Here is a 23,293-nt window from a genome sequence, read left to right as displayed (position 1 = left end):
AATTTTCGGTCAAGAGAGAATGAAAAGGATGAACAAATTTTTTTCTTTTCTTTTCTTCAACTCACGGCAATGGGGGGGGGGACACTCACCATTCTCTTTTTTTTTTTTTCTTCCCTTTCATTATTCAATTCCCATGCTCATTATTTTATTTTATTTTTCTTACATACACCATTGTCCCAACATGTTTTATGGCATGTTTTTGCCTATCACTCCTTGTCATGGCTAGCCACTAGCACTTGGGGGGGGGGAATTTGACATGCAAGTCCCCCCTTTTGACTACATGCACTATTAGGTCCTTATAGATTAGCCTATCACTTTTCAAAAGTGTCACACAAGTCCTACTAACTGAATTCACATGCAATCGACAAAATCGAAGCTTGAAATTTTCACACATTCATAATTACATATTCTAGACAATAAATATTACGTTCAAACATTTCGGTGACTCGGTTTAGCGGTCCCGAAACCACTTCCCGACTAGGGTCAATTTTGGGCTGTCACACCTTACCCATATTCGAGGTCGGGCTAAGGTACGAGGCGTTACCAGACAAACATACAAACATTAAACTAAAATACGAGCCATAAAATTTTAATCGTATTTCAAAGCGTTCATTCTCTTACACATAGTCCCTTATTTGAGTCTACGAAGCCCAAAACATACTTTAGAAAGGGTTTGGGACTAAACCAAGAACTTATGAAAATCTTGGGAATCTCATGCTTTAAGGCTCCACACGCTCGTGTCGCAAAGTCGTGTTCCATACACGGCTGAGACACATGGTCGTGTCTCTGCCTGTGTGGAATATACCTAGGCTATTTTCCAAGCTTTGGTCAACCTTGATCTCTTACACACTTATACAAAATCAAAAGCATATAACATGGTATTCATTTAATGATTAAACATCCTCAATTAAACCACAAACATAGCATTTGTATGTCATCATACATGTGTCTCTCAATTCCCATGCTCATTATTTTATTTTATTTTTCTTACATACACCATTGTCCCAACATGTTTTATGGCATGTTTTTGCCCATCACTCCTTGTCATGGCCAGCCACTAGCACTTGGGGGGGGGGAATTTGACATGCAAGTCCCCCCTTTTGACTACATGCACTATTAGGTCCTTATAGATTAGCCTATCACTTTTCAAAAGTGTCACACAAGTCCTACTAACTGAATTCACATGCAATCGACAAAATCAAGCTTGAGATTTTCACACATTCATAATTACATATTCTAGACAATAAATATTACGCTCAAACATTTGGTGACTCGGTTTAGCGGTCCCAAACCACTTCCGACTAGGGTCAATTTTGGGCTGTCACACCTTACCCGTATTCGAGGTCGGGCTAAGGTACGAGGCGCTACTGACAAACATACAAACATTAAACTAAAATACGAGCCATAAAATTTTAATCGTATTTCAAAGCTGCTCATTCTCTTACACATAGTCCCTTATTTGAGTCTACGAAGCCCAAAACATACTTTAGAAAGGGTTTGGGACTAAACCAAGAACTTATGAAAATCTTGGGAATCTCATGCTTTAAGGCTCCACACGCTCGTGTCGCAAAGTCAGTGTTCCATACACTTTGAGACACATGGTCGTGTCTCTCACTGTGGAATATACCTAGGCTATTTTCCAAGCTTTGGTCAACCTTGATCTCTTACACACTTATACAAAATCAAAAGCATATAACATGGTATTCATTTAATGATTAAACATCCTCAATTAAACCACAAACATAGCATTTGTATGTCATCATACATGTGTCTCTCATACTCATTTTACCTTGTTTACTATAGTACCACTTATACATTTATACCAAGATTATCATCTTACCAAATATCTTCAGCTTAATCATCAAGCATTCATATTTAAAGCTAGATCATATCTTTATAAAATACCACGATTCAGATGCACAGAATAACATGTTTGCCTGAAACATTTCAATTCAATTCCATACCCAACAAGCATTACATTGAGACTAGTCATATATATATATACATGTCATGATACATAACATTCTCTTTTGTTTTCTTATAAACACATATCATTTATTTCATTATATCAATATTTCATATACCATAGTTTCCATGTATTCCACATATATTTATTTTCCTCCTCCTCCTCTCCATTCCACATCCTTAATGTATATAGCATTCTTGTAAGTACGATTTCACAATTTACTAATAAATGTTCACATCAAACTGTCCACACGAGTCATAGTCACTTAATTATTTATAATTCGAGCTACAAAGCTTCAAATTAAGATCCGTAAATTTCCCCTGAAACTAGACTCACATATATTTCCACCATAAAATTTTCATAATTTTGGTTTAGCCAATTAGTACAGTTTATTCATTAAAATTTCCCTGTTTCACTTTCGACAGTTCTGACCTCTCTTCACTAAAAATAATTATCTCACAGTACAGAACTAAGATAATGTTCTTGTTGATTTATCTTGAAAATAGACTCATTATGGATTTTAAAATATAATTTTGAGCCTCTAATTATTTTTATCCAAATTTTGTGATTTTCCAAAGTCAGAACAGGGGATCACGTAATCATTCTCCCATTTTTAGCTAAATCGAGTTATTGGGCCTAAAACCCTAATGGCCCTACTTAGCCAATTTCATTATCTAGGCCCATTTAGCCTATATTCCATAACTGTTTTTACCTTATCATGCCATATAATGTATTTCCATTTTCACCATTTTACCCAAATTGGTCTGGAAGCCTATTGGGCCCTAATTCACCGAGGTCCAACTTACTGTGAACGCCAAAAATCACGCCCCACCGCTTCCATTGTTCCCAATCATCATCTCATCGATTCTAACTAACTAGTGAGCGTCATTGTTTCACACGCCCCTAAATGCTAGAATTTCAAGATTTCGCTTCGCATTTTATCGCTTAAGCTATGAAAAGGGTTCATACACACCGATTTGGCGATATTCCTTGACGAGATCTCCATGCCATTTCTCCTATAATCAACCACTTATAGATTTAGACCATGTTAATATTAAACCAAATCGAAAACTACCTATTATCATCACTTACACATTCTACCACCATCCACAATGGCCCTTGGTTCATACCTTTGTCGGGTTGATGACTAGATTTAGTCATCCGATGATCCAAGCCACACACTCCTCGACGGTAGCCTTTAATCCTCACTTGCACCAACAAACCAAATAACACCAAAACCCTTTAGCCTTAGTCGACGTAAGTGTTTTCACTTTTCTTAAACCACAAGATACAAATGGAAAGAAGGTTCAATACTTACCAAGAGATCTACTCATTGAAGAACGCTCCAAATACCTTCCTACCCCATATCCGCTAGAATCCAACTTAAACGCGCGTGAGAAAATAGATCTAAATATTAATTTCTAATCACTAAAATATGAACTTTCGCTTTTCAAAGAAATATTAATCTAAGCTATTTTAGGTTAGTAATACACAAGTTATGGGTTGAAGTTGAAACGCTTCCATAATCAATCACTACGATAACCACCACCGCCACTCAAACTTAACCATTCCAATATCAATATATGTAAATCCTAAGCACATCACCATACTAACATAAGGGCATATTCATTTTACCATACAGGGTATTTTGGTAGTTTTACAAATTGAGGGTATTACAGAATTTCACAAACCAAGGGTATTTTAGTAATTTTGTAAATCGAGGGTAAACAAAGAATTTTGTAAATCAAGGGTAAAACAAGAATTTTGTAAATCAAGGGTAAAATAGTAATTCTATAAATCGAGGGTAAAATGGTATTTCAGAATCGAGGTAAAACTAATTCTCAGAATCGAGGGTAAAACGATAATTATGTAAATCTGGGTAAAATGGTAATTATGTAAATTAGGGTAAAACTAATTCTATAAATCGAGGGTAAAATAGTAATCAGAACCTGAGGTAAACAGAATTTATAAATCGAGGTAAACCGGAATTTTACAAATCGAGGGTAAAACCAGAATTTATAAATCGAGGTACTTTGGTAATTTTTACAAGTCGAGGTATTTTAATATTTTACGTGCCCAGGGTATTTAATTTCACAAATTAGGGTATTTTGGTAATTTTACAAACTATGGGTATTTTGATAATTTTACAAACTAGGTATTTTGGTAATTTTGTAAACCAAAGTATTTTAAACATGGATAACAATACTAATGGCTCTAAAGCCCATTCTCTTTCTAAATGGGCCCACACGCTGCAGGCCTTTTAGCCCAAATCTAGCCACAAATATTAGATTCACCTAGCCTAGCCCAAATTTACTACACAATCAAACAACTTATCCAATTGGGCTTGTAGGCCCATTAGCCCACATGACCCCTTTCGCCCATCGCGCCCAAGTAGCCATCCCACAAATGAGTAGTAAGAAATACACACCGATAGGAGACCTGGAGTTAATCCACTCCGAGCACTTTCCGACGCCAACCCAAACGAGCACGCCATACAAATGAAAGGGATCACCAAGAAAGGTACATTTACTCTCCTCATGGTTCCCCTATTTAAAGCCGCCTTTGTATCCACTCTTATATTAGCTTCCCGATGTGGGATCCTCCAACATTAGAGTTTAAATTCAACACCATTCTTGTCACTCTAGCAAAATAAATGCTCTTTGCTTGCCAATGGATTCAACCTATGCCTCCCTAAATGCTCCACACGCTTACTTGCCACTAAGCCACAAGGCTTTTTTTGTCATTTATTTAACATAATAATTTAAAACCTCATCCAAGCATCCGTGTTTTTTTTTTTCACTTAATACCAAAATTTTTGCTAAAGCCCAAGTTTGAACCTAAGATTTCTCCAACACTTCAAAGATACTTAACCACTAAAACAAGCCTTCATTAACAAAATTTACATGCACAACAACATATTAAAGCTGCCTTCAACCGCCCCATGCTCAAGGCCCAAAACTTCTAGGCTCAAATTGTGGTGTTACAATACACCTCATCGAAGGGTGAGGTCAGACAGCCTCATCGATTCTCGATTCTATATATGTATATGACACGTTTTTTCATTATCCACATATGTCATTATAATCATACTATCCACTTCAAACAATTTATTATTCATATTGCCTTACATAAAATTTCCAATTATCTCATTTCAAACAAGTGCACTCACTCATACATTCTATGAATTTTGAATAACTTTAATCATCACATTTACTAATTAATTTAGTCAAGCATGCAACAAAGATATGAAGGCCAAACAAATATGAATAAATATATCACTATATAAACTTTCATCTCACATATTATCACATATACATATATCATAATTTTATTCATACCTTTCCGAGTTTACACATCATAGCTACACTTTATTCAAATACTTCAATATCGCTATCAAATGGTCGATGTAGCTCATTGGAGAATATTTCATTTTAAACAAAATAGTCCTTATTAGTGTCGGGAGACATCACACTATCACATATTTGTGGCATGTATAACTAAACTCTTACACTTGCTATGTTAGTTCGAGAATCCACTAAACCTGCTCGATACCACTAAATGTAGCACCCCTTATGTAACACCCTGCACTGAGTCCGCCATCGGAGTTGAACACAAGGCATATGCATCTAATTATTTTCACAAACCATTTAAAATTTTCTCAGACAAGCTAGTTACTGCATCACTGTCGCCTTTAAAATTATATCTTGAGTTTCAAAGCTCAAAATCAGTTTCGTAATTTTTCCCTGAAATTATACTCATATTTCCATCTACATATTTTTTCTAGAATTTTTAGTTGGGCCAATTAGTACAGTTTATTAGTTAAAGTCTCCCTTTACAGGGATCGACTACACTGACCTTTGCACATGACTTGGAAATCTCCCTGTACAGGGCTTCAATATTGATACCGCTTTGTTTCTTTAGAAACTAGACTCAAATAGGAATCTATAAATATATGGTATGACTCCTAATTATCTCTGGTTAATTTATAATGAATTTCAAATTCGGAACAGGGGATCCAGAAACTGTTCTGGCCCTGTTTCACAAGAACTTTAATATCTCTTAACATATAACCTATATGACCTTTTCGTTTCTTCCATATGAAAGTAGATCAAGGTTCATTTACATAATTTATTCACTATTTAATTCCATTCCTACAATTTTTAGTGAATTTTCAAATCCACACCACTGCTGCTGTCAGCATCTGTTTTCAAGGTGAACTTTACCTATTTCGTGGTTTCCATGGACCAACTAGAGTTTTGTCATACATAGGTCCACATATAATCATATTTAGCCATTCCAATGGCCGATTATTTTCCCAACACTTCCATTCCAGTCCATAGTCACATCATGAAACCATACATATATACATAAACACAAATGGTCTAATGCCATACTCCACTTTTACGAGCCATTTTCGCATGGCTGCATACACATACATCCCAAAACGCACTTGAAAAACAGCAAAGGGTAGTCCTATACATGCCATATCCAGAGTTCCACTAAAAGAGTACCAAAAGGGCTTTGATAGTGTGGATGACTTCGACTTCAATGATCCCGAATCCGATAGCTAACGAGCAAAATCTATAAAACAGAGAGCCAAAGCAACGGGTAAGCATTTTAATGCTTAGTAAGTCTCAAGTAATGAAATCAGCTGACTAAAGTATTACATTCACATAGCTAAATGAATCACTTTATTAATACACATTCTCATAATCATACTTACTTCACACTTCATCAACATATACACACACAAGGTATCAACCTATCTAAGAGCCGAAAGTTCGTTAGTCGATTGAACTAATACTATTTCAAACTAATCGATTTTTCCGATGCACATGCAAACATACCTTATCGCTTGGGTTTTTCGAGCGATAATTGAATTTATTGCAGCACAAAACGCCACCTTCAAACCAAGTTTCTTCGAATTTAGCCGGATATAACCACAAGCACAATTGCCTTAGGGTCTTAACCCTGTTTGGTAACTTGCACAAATGCCTTCGTCTTAGCCCGTATATAACACCGCACGTAATGCCTTCTTGTCTTAGCCCGGATATAACAACTCGCATTTAATGCCTTTGGTCTTTACAGTAGTCCCTACGACATTCGGCTATCCGCCATAATATGACAAATCATTTCAATATAATTCAAGTAGGGTCGTTATCAAGACTTTCCTCGAACGTGGTCGAGCGATTTCGACGGCTATTCGATCACTTTTTCCTTCACTTTATCGGATTGGATCCCTTTGCTTGAGCTTAATTAAATAAATAAATCGATTTAATCATTTGAGCATCGAAAAGAGGAACACAAGGCACTTAGCCCACACTTATACATTAGACATTAAAGTCACATACATGTGAAATCATGCATCAAACTCAACACATTAGTTAGTACTCTCCTTAGCCAAATTTTCTAGGTCGAGATAAAGCCTTCAACATGCTTACTTATGGCCGAACAACACATCAACCTATGTACTCTTTCATGTGGCCGATTATGCATGTTGATGTTGAGGCCAATTACATGTTTAATACCACACATGAACGGCATACATTTTACTAACTAATGCACTACATATTGTAGTTCAATACACATCTATCATTTACTTCATAACCGAAACATCATCATAAGTAAATATATACCTTGAGATAGTATATATGTCATACCAATACATCATGTGCAAACATATGTACATATAGGTGCAAGGGCCGAATCTCAAGTTGCTTATATCCAAATATAAACATATATCCAAAGCTCAAATCTTACCTACCATGCAATATGCATAAATCATACTTATGGATGTACCATGGTCAATACACCCCAACACCATACCGCTCAATTTTGGTCATGGTTAAACAAAGAACTTAATGTCTCACTCAAAAATGCTAAAAGAAAATCCAAGAGTCCTCAACCCACCATCACATGTATCATTATCAAGCTTCATATTTAGCATGCAATGGCATTAACACAACACCCACCTTGGCCGAATATCATCCCCATGACATAGCAAAGATTTGAACCATGGGCTAATAAGAACATCAAGAACTAAAAAACATGCATGAATCTCATGGCACAACCTCAAACATACCTTAATCTAGACACGTATGGCCAAACCTCCTCCTAATCCTCTTCCAAACCAAGCATGAAGCAAGAACCCTCTTCTTCCTTAGAATTTTCGGTCAAGAGAGAATGAAAAGGATGAACAATTTTTTCTTTTCTTTTCTTCAACTCACTAAGAATGGGGGGACACTACCATTCTCTTTTTTTTTTCTTCCTTTCATTATTCAATTCATGCTCATTTTTTTATTTTTTTTTCTTACATACACCATTGTCCCAACATGTTTTATGGCATGTTTTTGCCCATCACCCTTGTCATGGCCTACCACTAGCACTTGGGGGAATTTGACATGCAAGTCCTCCTTTGACTACATGCACTATTAGGTCCTTATAGATTAGCCTATCACTTTTCAAAAGTGTCACACAAGTCCTACTAACTAATTCACATGCAATCGACTAAATCAAGCTTGAAATTTTCACACATTCATAATTACATATTCTAGACAATAAATATTACGCTCAAACATTTCGTGATTCGCTTTAGCTGTCCCAAACCACTTCCGACTAGGGTCAATTTTAATCACAACCTCCCCACTTAAGAAATTTTCATCCCCTAAAATCTTACCCAGAATAGGTTTGGGTAACGCTTTCATAGAGTTCTCGGTTCCTAAGTAGCTTCTTCCATCCCTGCTTGAGCCATAACACTTTCACTAGCGAACCCTTTTGTTTCGCAACTCTTTCACTTCACATACTAGGATACTAATCCGCTCTTCTTCATAACTCATATCGCTTGAATTTCGACTTCGATGGACTAATTATGTATGGATCGATCTAGCGTCAACATCGAAACATGAAAGACGCCATGAATCTTTTCAAGTTCAGGGCAAAATCAATCGACACGTTAATCGGACCGACTGCTCGGATATTTCATATGGCCCGATGAACTCCGGACTCAATTTGCCCTTCGCCCAAATCGAGTATCTTTTCCAAGGTGAAACTTTAAGAAACACTTTGTCTCCCACCGATACTCAATGTCTTTTCGCTTCAGATTCGCAGACAACTTCGTCTGATCCGTGGCGCCTTCAGACTTTCACGGATTACTTTTACTTTCTGTCAAAGATCTTTAATCAAATCCACACCTTTAAATTTTGCTTTCACCGAGCTCGTCCAAAACAATGGTGTACAGCATTTACGCCCATACAAGGCCTCGAAGGCGCCATCTTAATACTTGATTGAAAACTATTGTTGTGTTAATTCAATCAAAGGTAAATACTGCTCCCATGAACCATCGAACTCGAGGATGCAACATCTCAACATATCCTCAAGTATTTGAATTATCCGCGGATTGACCATCGGGTTGTGGTGCGGCCGAAATGCAACTTGGTACCCAAAGCTTCTTGCAATTTCTTCCAAAATCATGAGGTGAATCTCAGATCTCTATCCGACACGAGAAACAGTACCCGTAATCTCACAACTGAGAAACATACAATTCAAATTAGTTTATCCATTGAAAATCCATACAGACGGATAAAGTGAGCCGACTTAGTCACCTATCAACAACAACCCAAATCACATCTCTGGCGTCCGGACACAAAGTCCATTGTGACGATCCCATTTCCACTGTATCGTGATCGGCTAAAGTAACCCTCAAGGCACTTGATGTTCCGCTTTCACTTGTTGACATATTAAACATCTCAAACAAAGTCGGAGATGTCTCTGCTTCATACCATGCCACCAAAACCGACGCTTCAAATCGTTGTACATCTTCGCAGACTCCCGTGAATTGACAACCCACAATGGGCTTCGCTCGAATCATCAAATGAGTTCAATTCCTTGGAACACATGCAGACGACTTCAACCTCAAACAATCATCATCATCAATTTGAAACTCCGATTCCTTGTTCGAACACATCAAATTTCGCTTTTGCAACCAACTCATCGTCAACTTTCTCGAGCTTCACGAATTTGATGAGTCAATAATGGTTTGGCCTTTAATTCTATTATTACACATTGCTCCGCAGAATAGACAAGTGTACATTCATCGTCAGAAGCAAATAAAGGATTTTCGCTTAAGGCGTCCGTGAACTACATTAGCCTTTCCCGTGTTAATCAATGACTAGCTCATAATCTTTCAACAACTCAAGCCAATGCCTTTATCGTAGATTCAAGTCTTTGAGTCATCAAATATTTGAGACTTTTGTGATCCAAAATACATGGCACTTCTCACCAAATAAGTAATGTCGCCATATTTTCAAGGCTAATACGATGGCAACTAATTCGAGATCATGGGTCGGATAATTTTTCTCATGTGGCTTTAATTGTCTCGACAGAGGCCACAACTCGACCTTCTTGCATCAATAACCCAACCTAAGTAGGAGAGGCCACTATAGATGACAAACTCTTGCCCATTCGTCAGACTAAAATTGAGCTCCGCCAAATAAGTTTTCAATTGATCAAAACTTTTCGACATTTTTCCGCCCATCCGAATCAACATCTTTTTGAAGTAGCTTCACATGGGTGTGGCTATCGAGAATCCTTTACAAACCGGCTTAGTAACCTAAGTCCCAAAAAGCTCTCAACCTCAAGAATATTTCTTGAGGCTTCCAGCTAAGTATGGTTGAAATTTTTGCTCTGCCCACTAATACCGATGCGATACCACATGACCCAAGAAGCTAACCTCTAACCGTAACCCACACTTGCTGAACTTAGTATATAACCTTATCCAAAAATTTGCAACACTAATCTCGTGTTCAGATGTTCGGTCTCATCTCTTGAATAGACCAAGATGTCAAGCACGAACACAACTACGAACCGTCCAAATAATCGCCTAAAGATCCGATTCATCAAATCCATAAATGTCATAGGGCATTAGTGAGCCCGAACGGCATCACTAAGAACTCTCGTAGTGACCGCACCTCGCTCTAAAAGCGCTGGTATGTCCAAATCTCGAATCCAAGAATCGATAATAACCCGATCTCAAATCTATCTTTGAAAACACCGAGGCCCCTTAGTTGATCAAACAAATCATCGCGTAACGGATATTTATTCTTTATCGTCACTTTATTCACCGACGATAGTCAATGCACAACCTCATGGTTCCGTCTTTTTCACAAACAATACCGTACACCCTAAGGTGAGAAACTTGGTCGAGCGGGCCTCTATCCGCTATTTGCAATCGAAGCCAACTTTTTCTTTTAACTCATTGGTGCCATAGATACGGAGCTATCGAAATCGGCGTAGTCCTGTGTACAAGCTCAATACCAAACTCTATCTCCTAATGTGGCAAACCCTAATTCTGAAAACATCCGGTATTCACAAACCAACCTACACGATTCGGTTTCTTTTCCAATTCCTTGTCATCAAACATATGCAAGGTATGCTTCGCACTCTTCCTTACATATTTCGGCCAACATTGTTGATATTACAACCGGCAACCCTTAAGCCCGTGAGACTCTCACTCGGATTATCTCGTTATTTGCGCACCAGATCAATAGTCTTTTTGCAATTCACAACCGTGCATGGTCAACCAATCTAAACCGAGATAACGCCAATTCATCAAACAAAGAAACCCATCATTAAGAGAAGTACCTGCGATTTGATACCCGACTTAACTCAAGAGACTCTATAGGTAAAGTCCATCGATGCTAGGTTTCGCATATAAGAATGAGTAGAACCAGGTCAATCAAGGCAATCACATTAGTATCAAAGAGAGTGAAAGTACCTAATAACATCCGGCAAAGAAGCATCCTCGCACGATAGCATAAGCTCTAGCAGCGACGAGCCTCGGATCCGGTTGTAGCATCTCTAGATCCTCTCCGACCGCCACTAGGGTTGCCCGTGTTTCTAGACGGCTCACTCGAAAGCAAAGGGCAACACCCGTGTTTCACTCGATTTTCTTTCTATTCGCATAGCCCTGCAATCTTTGATAAAGTGGTCGGTTGACCAGACTTGTAACAGGAGCGTCATGGAATCTACAACTCGAAAGTGCCATTTTCCACAATACCGAATTCCGCTCGTCTCGACGATCATTTCCAACACGGCGATCAAGTGACTCGTGGTGCTGTGGGGTCGATCGTGATCTCGCCTAGAAAAGCCCAAAGTGTCTCTAGACCGCCTAAGCCATCTCTAAATTTTTTGATGACTGAAGGGCCCGAAGACCTCTTTAAACTCCTTTGCTTCCTTTTCTTTTCTCCATATCGAGCCTCGCTTTGCAAGCTCGCTCGACAAGTGCCACAAATTTCTGATTTCCAAAATGCCAACATACGCCTTTATATCATCATTCAGCCCATCTTCAAGCTGTACACATCACCGCCTCAAGAAATGCATTCGCGCATCGCTAAGCCTCACAAATTTTCGCTCATAGTCTAATCGACATAGAACCTTGTTTGAGTTCAAGAAATTCCTTCCGCTTTTGGTCAATGAACCTCTGATCGATGTACTTCTTTCAAACTCATTGAAGAAGAATTCCTGTTACTTGCTCTCGGGCACAACAAGTCGAGTACTCCACCAATAGTAGGCATCACAGTAGCAAGGAGATAGTACACTTTAGGCATTCATCTAGTGTACAAGATAGCTCATCGAGTATCTGATAGTGTTGTCCAACCAAAATTCAACTTGCTCGATCATCGCTATCCGTAGCTTTAAATTCAGTAGTCCCATGTTTTCGGATTCTCAATCAGCTTATTTGACCTTATTTGGCTACTGAGGTATTGTAGAAAGTGGGTTGTATTAGTCGGGAATGGAGGTGTGGAATACCAGATTAGTTCGAATGTATTGGTTGAACCAATCATTCATCACGCTTATAAAAGCTTGCCTAGGCTCATCATTCGGATTAGTTAGCAATAGGTTGAGAGTCCCACGGCCTCAGCGGGAGTAGGCGCCACACTCTCCACATCATCGCCTATCGCCTGTTGGGACTGGATCCATTACTATAAAAAACACATTTGCAATTGTCTAAATCACCACACTATCAAATAATCACATAAAATGGCATGTATAGCTAGACCCAAACGCATTACTGGTAGTCCTAGAATTGACTAAACCGTAGCTCGATACCAATAAAATTGTAACACCTCTGCACCTGAGTCCGCTAATGAGTCGAACACAAGGTGCAATGCACTCTAATTATTTTCACACCATTTAAAATTTTCCGACAAGCTGGTTACTGCATCACTGTCGCCTTAAAAATCATATCTTGAGTTTCAAAGCTCGAAAATCAGTTTTGTAATTTTTCCCTGAAATTAGACTCATATTTCCATCTACATATTTTTTTCTAGAATTTTTGGTCGGGCCAATTAGTACAGTTTATTAGTTAAAGTCTCCCCTTTTACAGGGATCGACTACACTGACCTTTGCGCATTACGACTTGGATATCACCCTGTACAGGGCTTCAATATGATACCGTGTTTCTGTAGAAACTAGACTCAAATAGGAATCTATAAATATATGGTATGACTTAATTATCTCTGGTTAACTAATAATGAATTTCCAAATTCAGAACAGGGGATCCAGAAACCGTTCTGGCCCTGTTTAACAAGAACTTTAATATCTCTTAACATATAACTCATATGACCTTTTCGTTTCTTCCATATGAAAGTAGATTCATCAAGGTTCATTTACATAATTTATTCACTATTTAATTCCATTCCTACAATTTTTAGTGAATTTTCAAACCACACCACTGCTGCTGTCAGCATCTGTTTTCAAGGTGAACTTTACCTATTTCGTGGTTTCCATGGACCAACTAGAGTTTTGTCATACATAGGTCCACATATAATCATATTTAGCCATTCCAATGGCCGATTATTTGCCCAACGCCCATTCCAGTCCATAGTCACATCATGAAACCATACATATATACATAAACACAAATGGTCTAATGCCATACTCCACTTTTACGAGCCATTTTCGCATGGTCAGACACACATACATCACAAAACGTACTTGAAAAACAGCAAAGGGTAGTCCTATACATGCCATATCCAGAGTTCAACTAAAAGAGTACCAAAAGGGCTTTGATAGTGTGGATGACTTCGACTTCGATGATCCTGAATCCGATAGCTAACGAGCAAAATCTATAAAATGAGAGCCAAAGCAACGGGTAAGCATTTTAATGCTTAGTAAGTCTCAAGTAATGAAATCAGCTTTGACTAAAGTATTACATTCACATAGCTAAATGAATCACTTTATTAATACACATTCTCATAATCATACTTACTTCACACTTCATCAACATATACACACACAAGGTATCAAACCTATCTAAGAGCCGAAAGTTCGTTAGTCGATTGAACTAATACTATTTCAAACGAATCGATTTTTCCGATGCACATGCATATTACCTTATCGCTTTGGGTTTTTCGAAGTATTAATTGAATTTATTGCAGCACAAAACGCCACCTTCAAACAAAGTTTCTTCGAATTTAGCGGATATAACCACAAGCACAATTGCCTTCTCTTAACCCGGTTTGGTAATCTTGCACAAATGCCTTGTCTTAGCTCGATATAACAACTCGCACTAATGCCTTCGGTCTTAGCCCGATATAACAACTCGCATTTAATGCCTTTGGGTCTTAGCCCGGATATAATCACTAGCATAAATGCCTTCGACTTAGCCCCGTATCATTCAAATGCTCATGTACACATATATCAATAATCACGACACATCCATATTTCATTTTTGTTACTAAGGCTCAACCACAAAACATTTATCAAACCTTTCCAATTTTGGCTCAATAGCCACACACAAAGAGCATGATTTCAATTGACATTACAGCCTAGTCCCCACGCGACATTCGCTATCCGCCATAATATGACAAATCATTTCAATATAATTCAAGTAGGGTCACATCAAGACTTACCTCGACGTGGTCGAGCGATTTCTATTACATTCGATCACTTTTTCTTTCCTTTATCGGATTTGGATCCCTTGCTCTTGAGCTTAATTAAATAAATAAATCGATTTAATCATTTGAGCATCAAAAGAGGAACACAAGGCACTTAGCCCACACTTATACATTAGACATTAAAGTCACATACATGTGAAATCATGCATCAAACTCAACACATTAGTTAGTACTCTTAGCCGAATTTTCTAGGTCGAGATAAAGCCTTCAACATGCTTACTTATGGCCGTAACAACACATCAACCTATGTACTCTTTCATGTGGCCGATTATGCATGTTGATGTTTAGGCCAATTACATGTTTAATACCACACATGAACGGCATACATTTTACTAACTAATGCATTACATATTGTAGTTCAATACACATCTATCATTTACTTCATAAACCAAACATCATCATAAGTAAATATATACCTTGAGATAGTATATATGTCATACCACATCATGTGCAAACATATGTACATATAGGTGCAAGGGTCAATCTCAAGTTGCTTATATCCAAATATAAACATATATCCAAAGCTCAAATCTTACCTACCATGCAATATGCATAAATCATACTTATGGATGTACCATGGTCGAATACACCCCAACACCATACCGCTTCAGCTTTTGGTCATGGTTAAACAAAGAACTTAATGTCTCACTCAAAATGCTAAAAGAAAATCCAAGAGTCCTCAACCCACCATCACATGTATCATTATCAAGCTTCATATTTAGCATGCAATGGCATTAACACAACACCCACCTTGGCCGAATATCATCCCCATGACATAGCAAAGATTTGAACCATGGGCTAATAAGAACATCAAGCTAGCAACTAAAAACATGCATGAATCTCATGGCACAACCTCAAACATACCTTAATCTAGACACAAGTATGGCCAAACCTCCTCCTAATCCTCTTCCAAACCAAGCATGAAGCAAGAACTCCTTTCTTCCTTAGAATTTTGTCAAGAGAGAATGAAAAGGATGAACAAATTTTTCTTTTCTTTTCTTCAACTCACGGCAATGGGGGGGGACACATTCTCTTTTTTTTTTTTTTTCTTCCTCATTATTCAATTCCCATGCTCATTATTTTATTTTATTTTTCATACACCATTGTCCCAACATGTTTTATGGCATGTTTTTGCCTATCACTCCTTGTCATGGCCACCACTAGCACTTGGGGGAATTTGACATGCAAGTCCCCCTTTGACTACATGCACTATTAGGTCCTTATAGATTAGCCTATCACTTTTCAAAAGTGTCACACAAGTCCTACTAACTGAATTCACATGCAATCGACAAAATCAAGCTTGAAATTTTCACATTCATAATTACATATTCTAGACAATAAATATTACGCTCAAACATTTCTTGACTTCGGTTTAGCGGTCCCAAACCACTTCCCGACTAGGTCAATTTTGGCTGTCACACCTACCCATATTCGAGGCTCAAGCTAAGGTATGCTACTGACAAACATACAAACATTAAACTAAAATACGAGCCATAAAATTTTAATCGATTTCAAAGCGCTCATTCTCTTACACATAGTCCCTTATTTGAGTCTACGGGCCCAAAACATACTTTAGAAAGGGTTTGGGACTAAACCAAGAACTTATGAAAATCTTGGGAATCTCATGCTTTAAGGCTCCACACGCCGTGTCGCAAAGTCAGAGTTCCATACACGGCCGAGACATGGTCGTGTTCTACCGTGGAATATACCTAGGCTATTTTCCAAGCTTTGGTCAACCTTGATCTCTTACACACTTATACAAAATCAAAAGCATATAACATGGTATTCATTTAATGATTAAACATCCTCAATTAAACCACAAACATAGCATTTGTATGTCATCATACATGTGTCTCTCAATTCCCATGCTCATTATTTTATTTTATTTTTCTTACATACACCATTGTCCCAACATGTTTTATGGCATGTTTTGCCCATCACTCCTTGTCATGGCCACCACTAGCACTGGGGGAATTTGACATGCAAGTCCCCCTTTGACTACATGCACTATTAGGTCCTTATAGATTAGCCTATCACTTTTCAAAAGTGTCACACAAGTCCTACTAATCGAATTCACATGCAATCGATAAAATCAAGCTTGAGATTTTCACACATTCATAATTACATATTCTAGACAATAAATATTATCAAACATTTCTATGACTTGCTTTAGCTCCCGAAACCACTTCCCGACTAGGGTCAATTTTCAGTCACACCTTACCCGTATTCGAGGCGGGCTAAGGTAATGGTATGCTACTGACAAACATACAAACATTAAACTAAAATATGAGCCATAAATTTTAATCGATTTCAAAGCTGCTCATTCTCTTACACATAGTCCCTTATTTGAGCTCCACGGCCCAAAACATACTTTAGAAAGGGTTTGGGACTAAACCAAGAACTTATGAAAATCTTGGGAATCTCATGCTTTAAGGCTCCACACGCCAGGTCGCAAAGTCAGAAACCATACACTACCGAGACACATGGTCGTGTTCTGTGGAATATACCTAGGCTATTTTCCAAGCTTTGGTCAACCTTGATCTCTTACACACTTATACAAAATCAAAAGCATATAACATGGTATTCATTTAATGATTAAACATCCTCAATTAAACCACAAACATAGCATTTGTATGTCATCATACATGTGTCTTCCTAATTAATATTTCAAATCAATTTCATACTAGAAACTTCTAGAATGCAAGTTTTGCAACTTATTCAATTTAGTCCCTAACTTGATTTAAGCACTTTATGCATAGAATTTCTTCACGAAATTTTCACACAATCATGCAATCATATCATAGACCTCAAAATAATCATAAAATAATTATATATATCTCAGGTTTTGTGGTCGAAACCTCTGTTCCAACTAGACCCAATTTTGGGCTATTACAACTCTCCCCCCTTCAAAGATTTTCGTCCTCGAAAATCTTACCAGAGTGAGGTTTAGTATCTTTCTCATAATTTCCAGCATTACTAACTAATTGTTTTCAAGACAATACTTTCAGAAACACTCTGTCATCAATTTGAATCCCAAGATAACTCAATAAACTCTGATATTTCTCTAACTCGTGCTTCACTTGTCAACCATTCTCGGACTCTAGTCATATCTATAATTATTTTATCACCGAACTCTTTGACTCCACACTTAGGAACATAGTCAACATGATTCTCATGAATTTCCATTATATACACCTCATCGATAAGGGGTGAGGTCGCATAGATCTCTAACTCGATTCGACATATATGTATATGACACATTTTTTCATTATCCACATATGTCATTATAATCATACTATCCACTTCAAACAATTTATTATTCATACCATCTTACATAAAATTTCCAATTATCTCATTTCAAACAAGTGCACTCACTCATACATTCTATGAATTTTGAATAACTTTAATCATCACATTTACTAATTAATTTAGTCAAGCATGCAACAGCATATGAAGGCCAAACAAATATGAATAAATATATCACTATATAAACTTTCATCTCACATATTATCACATACACATATATCACGAATTCTTATTCATACCTTTCCGAGTTTAACATATCATAGCTACACTTTATTCAAATACTTCAATATCGCTATCAAATGGTCAGATGTAGCTCGGTTGGAGAATATTTCATTTTAAACAAAATAGTCCTTATTAGTGTCGGGAGACATCACACTATCACATATTTGTGGCATGTATAACTAAACTCTTACACTTGCTATGTTAGTCCGAGAATCGACTAAACCTGATCTGATACCACTAAATGTAACACCCCTTATGTAACACTCCGTACCCGAGTCCGTTACCGAAGTCGAACACAAGGTGCACACAGACCTAATTATTTTCACAGTCCATTTAAAATTTTCCAGACAAGCTGGTTACTGCGTCACTGTCACCTTAAAAATCATATCTTGAGTTTCAAAGCTCGAAAATCAGTTTCGTAATTTTTTCCTGAAATTAGACTCATATGTCCATATACATATTTTTTTCTAGAATTTTTGGTCGGGCCAATTAGTACAGTTTATTAGTTAAAGTCTCCCCTTTTACAGGGATGGACTACACTGACCTTCACGCATTACGACTTGGATATCTCCCTGTACAGGGCTTCAATACTGATGCCGTTTGTTTCTGTAGAAACTAGACTCAAATAGGAATCTATAAATATATGGTATGACTCCTAATTATCTCTGGTTAATTTATAATGAATTTCCAAATTCGGAACAGGGGATCCAGAAACCGTTCTGGCCCTGTTTCACAAGGACTTTAATATCTCTTAACATATAACTCATATGACCTTTTCGTTTCTTCCATATGAAACTAGATTCATCAAGGTTCATTTACATAATTTATTCACTATTTAATTCCATTCCTAAAATTTTTAGTGAATTTTCAAATCCACACCACTGCTGCTGTCAGCATCTGTTTTCAAGGTGAACTTTACCTATTTCGTGGTTTCCATGGACCAACTAGAGTTTTGTCATACATAGGTCCACATATAATCATATTTAGCCATTCCAATGGCCGATTATTTGCCCAACACTTCCATTCCAGTCCATAGGCACATCATGAAACCATACATATATACATAAACACAAATGGTCTAATGCCATACTCCACTTTTACGAGCCACTTTCGCATGGCTGTACACACATACATCACAAAACGTACTTGAAAAACAGCAAAGGGTAGTCCTATACATGCCATATCCAGAGTTCAACTAAAAGAGTACCAAAAGGGCTTTGATAGTGTGGATGACTTCGACTTCGATGATCCCGAATCCGATAGCTAACGAGCAAAATCTATAAAACAGAGAGCCAAAGCAACGGGGTAAGCATTTTAATGCTTAGTAAGTCTCAAGTAATGAAATCAGCTTTGACTAAAGTATTACATTCACATAGCTAAATGAATCACTTTATTAATACACATTCTCATAATCATACTTACTTCACACTTCATCAACATATACACACACAAGGTATCAACCTATCTAAGAGCCGAAAGTTCGTTAGTCGATTGAACGAATACTATTTCAAACGACTCGACTTTTCCGATGCACATGCAAACATACCTTATCGTTTGGGTTTTTCGAGCATATTAATTGAATTTATTGCAGCACAAAACGCTCACCTTCAAACCAAGTTTCTTCGGAATTTAGCCGGATATAACCACAAGCACAATTGCCTTGGTCTTAACCCGGGTTTGGTAACTTGCACAAATGCCTTGGTCTTAGCCGGATATAACAACTTCACGAATGCCTTGGTCTTAGCCCGGATATAACAACTTCGCACGAATGCCTTGGGCTTAGCCGGATATAATCACTAGCATAAATGCCTTCGGGACTTAGCCCGGGTATCATTCAAATGCTCATGTACACATATATCAATAATCACGACACATCCATATTTCATTTTCATTACTAAGGCTCAACCACAAAACATTTATCAAACCTTTCCAATTTCGGCTTAATAGCCACACACAAAGAGCATGATTTCAATTGACATTACAGCATAGTCCCTACGCACATTCGGCTATCCGTCATAATATGACAAATCATTTCAATATAATTCAAGTAGGGTCGTTACTCGAAGACTTACCTCGGACGTGGTCGAGCGATTTCGACGGCTATTCGATCACTTTTTCCTTCCCTTTATCAGATTTGGATCCCCTTTGCTCTTGAGCTTAATTAAATAAATAAATCGATTTAATCATTTGAGCATCGAAAAGAGGAACACAAGGCACTTAGCCCACACTTATACATTAGACATTAAAGTCACATACATGTGAAATCATGCATCAAACTCAACACATTAGTTAGTACTCTCCTTAGCCGAATTTTCTAGGTTGAGATAAAGCCTTCAACATGCTTACTTATGGCCGAACAACACATCAACCTATGTACTCTTTCATGTGGCCGATTATGCATGTTGATGTTGAGGCCAATTACATGTTTAATACCACACATGAACGGCATACATTTTACTAACTAATGCATTACATATTGTAGTTCAATACACATCTATCATTTACTTCATAACCGAAACATCATCATAAGTAAATATATACCTTGAGATAATATATATGTCATACCAATACATCATGTGCAAACATATGTACATATAGGTGCAAGGGCCGAATCTCAAGTTGCTTATATCCAAATATAAACATATATCCAAAGCTCAAATCTTACCTACCATGCAATATGCATAAATCATACTTATGGATGTACCATGGCCGAATACACCCCAACACCATACCGTTTCAATTTTGGTCATGGTTAAACAAAGAACTTAATGTCTCACTCAAAAATGCTAAAAGAAAATCCAAGAGTCCTCAACCCACCATTACATGTATCATTATCAAGCTTCATATTTAGCATGCAATGGCATTAACACAACACCCACCTTGGCCGAATATCATCCCCATGACATAGCAAAGATTTGAACCATGGGCTAATAAGAACATCAAGCTAGCAACTAAAAACATGCATGAATCTCATGGCACAACCTCAAACATACCTTAATCTAGACACAAGTATGGCCAAACCTCCTCCTAATCCTCTTCCAAACCAAGCATGAAGCAAGAACTCCCTCTTCTTCCTTAGAATTTTCGGTCAAGAGAGAATGAAAAGGATGAACAATTTTTTTTCTTTTCTTTTCTTCAACTCACGGCAATGGGGGGGGACACTCACCATTCTCTTTTTTTTTTCTTCCCTTTCATTATTCAATTCCGATGCTCATTTTTTTATTTTTTTTTCTTACATACACCATTGTCCCAACATGTTTTATGGCATGTTTTTGCCCATCACTCCTTGTCATGGCCGGCCACTAGCACTTGGGGGAATTTGACATGCAAGTCCTCCCTTTTGACTACATGCACTATTAGGTCCTTATAGATTAGCCTATCACTTTTCAAAAGTGTCACACAAGTCCTACTAACTGAATTCACATGCAATCGACTAAATCGAAGCTTCCGTCAAATAAGTTTTCAATTGATCAAAACTTTTCTGACATTTTTCCGTCCATCCGAACTGAACATCTTTTTGAAGTAGCTTCGTCATGGGTGTGGCTATCATCGAGAATCCTTTTACAAACCGTCGATAGTAAGCGGCAAGTCCCAAAAGCTCGAACCTCAGTAATATTTCTGAGGCTTCCGATTAAGTATGGCTGAAATTTTGCTCGGGTCGACTCGAATACCCATGCGAGATACCACATGACCCAAGAAGCTAACTCTCTTAACCGAACTCACACTTGCTGAACTTAGCATATAACCGCTTATCCGTAAAATTTGCAACACTAATCTCGGTGTTCAAAGATGTTCGGTCTCATCTCTTGAATAGACCAAGATGTCGTCAATGAACACAACTACGAACCGGTCCAAATCATCGTCTCAAGATCTGATTCATCAAATCCATAAATACGCATAGGGCATTAGTGAGCCCGAACGGCATCACTAAGAACTCGTAGTGACCGTACCTCGTTAAAGCGGTTTTGGGTACGTCCAAATCTCGAATCCAAGAATCGATAATAACCCGATCTCAAATCTATCTTTGAAAATACCGAGGCTCCCTTAGTTGATCAAACAAATCATCAATATGCGTAACGAATATTTATTCTTTATCGTCACTTTATTCAGTGACGATAGTCAATGCACAACCTCATGGTTTCGTCCTTCTTTTCACAAACAATCTTGGTGCACCCCAAGGTGAGAAACTTGGTCGAGCGAAACCTCTATCCGTCAATTCTTGCAATCGAAGCTTTCAACTCTTTTAACTCGGTTGGTGCCATAGGATACTGAGCTATCGAAATCGGCGTAGTCCGGTACAAGCTCAATACCAAACTCTATCTCCGAACAGTGGCAAACCCGGTAATTCTTGGAAAACATCCGGTATTCACAAACCACCGCACAGATTCGGTTTCTTTTCCAATTCCTTGTCATCATACATACGCAAGGTATGCTTCGCACCCTTCCTTACATATTTCTGGGCCAACATTGCTGATATTACAGCTGGCAACCCCGTTAAGTCCGTAGACACAACTCGGATTATCTCGTTATTTGTGCACCTCAGATCAATAGTCCTGCTTTTGCAATTCACAACCGCATCATGCACGGTCAACCAATCTAAACCGAGGATAACGTCAAATTCATCAAACGGCAAAAGCATCAAGTTCGCGGAAAAGCAGAACCTCGATTCACTAGGGGACATTTCTTACACACTTTGTCGACAAGCACGAGCGACCCAAGGATTTGATACCGAATTACGAACTCAATAGACTCTATAGGTAAAGTCTTCTTTGGATGCTAGGGTTTCGCATATATAAGAATGAGTAGAACCAGGTCAATCAAGGCAATCACATTAGTATCAAAG

The sequence above is a fragment of the Gossypium arboreum genome, chromosome 4, assembly GCF_025698485.1.
Source record: "Gossypium arboreum isolate Shixiya-1 chromosome 4, ASM2569848v2, whole genome shotgun sequence".
Lineage (NCBI taxonomy): Eukaryota > Viridiplantae > Streptophyta > Magnoliopsida > Malvales > Malvaceae > Gossypium > Gossypium arboreum.
The sequence above is the reverse complement of the archived record's forward strand: the minus strand, read 5'-3'. Positions refer to the sequence as shown.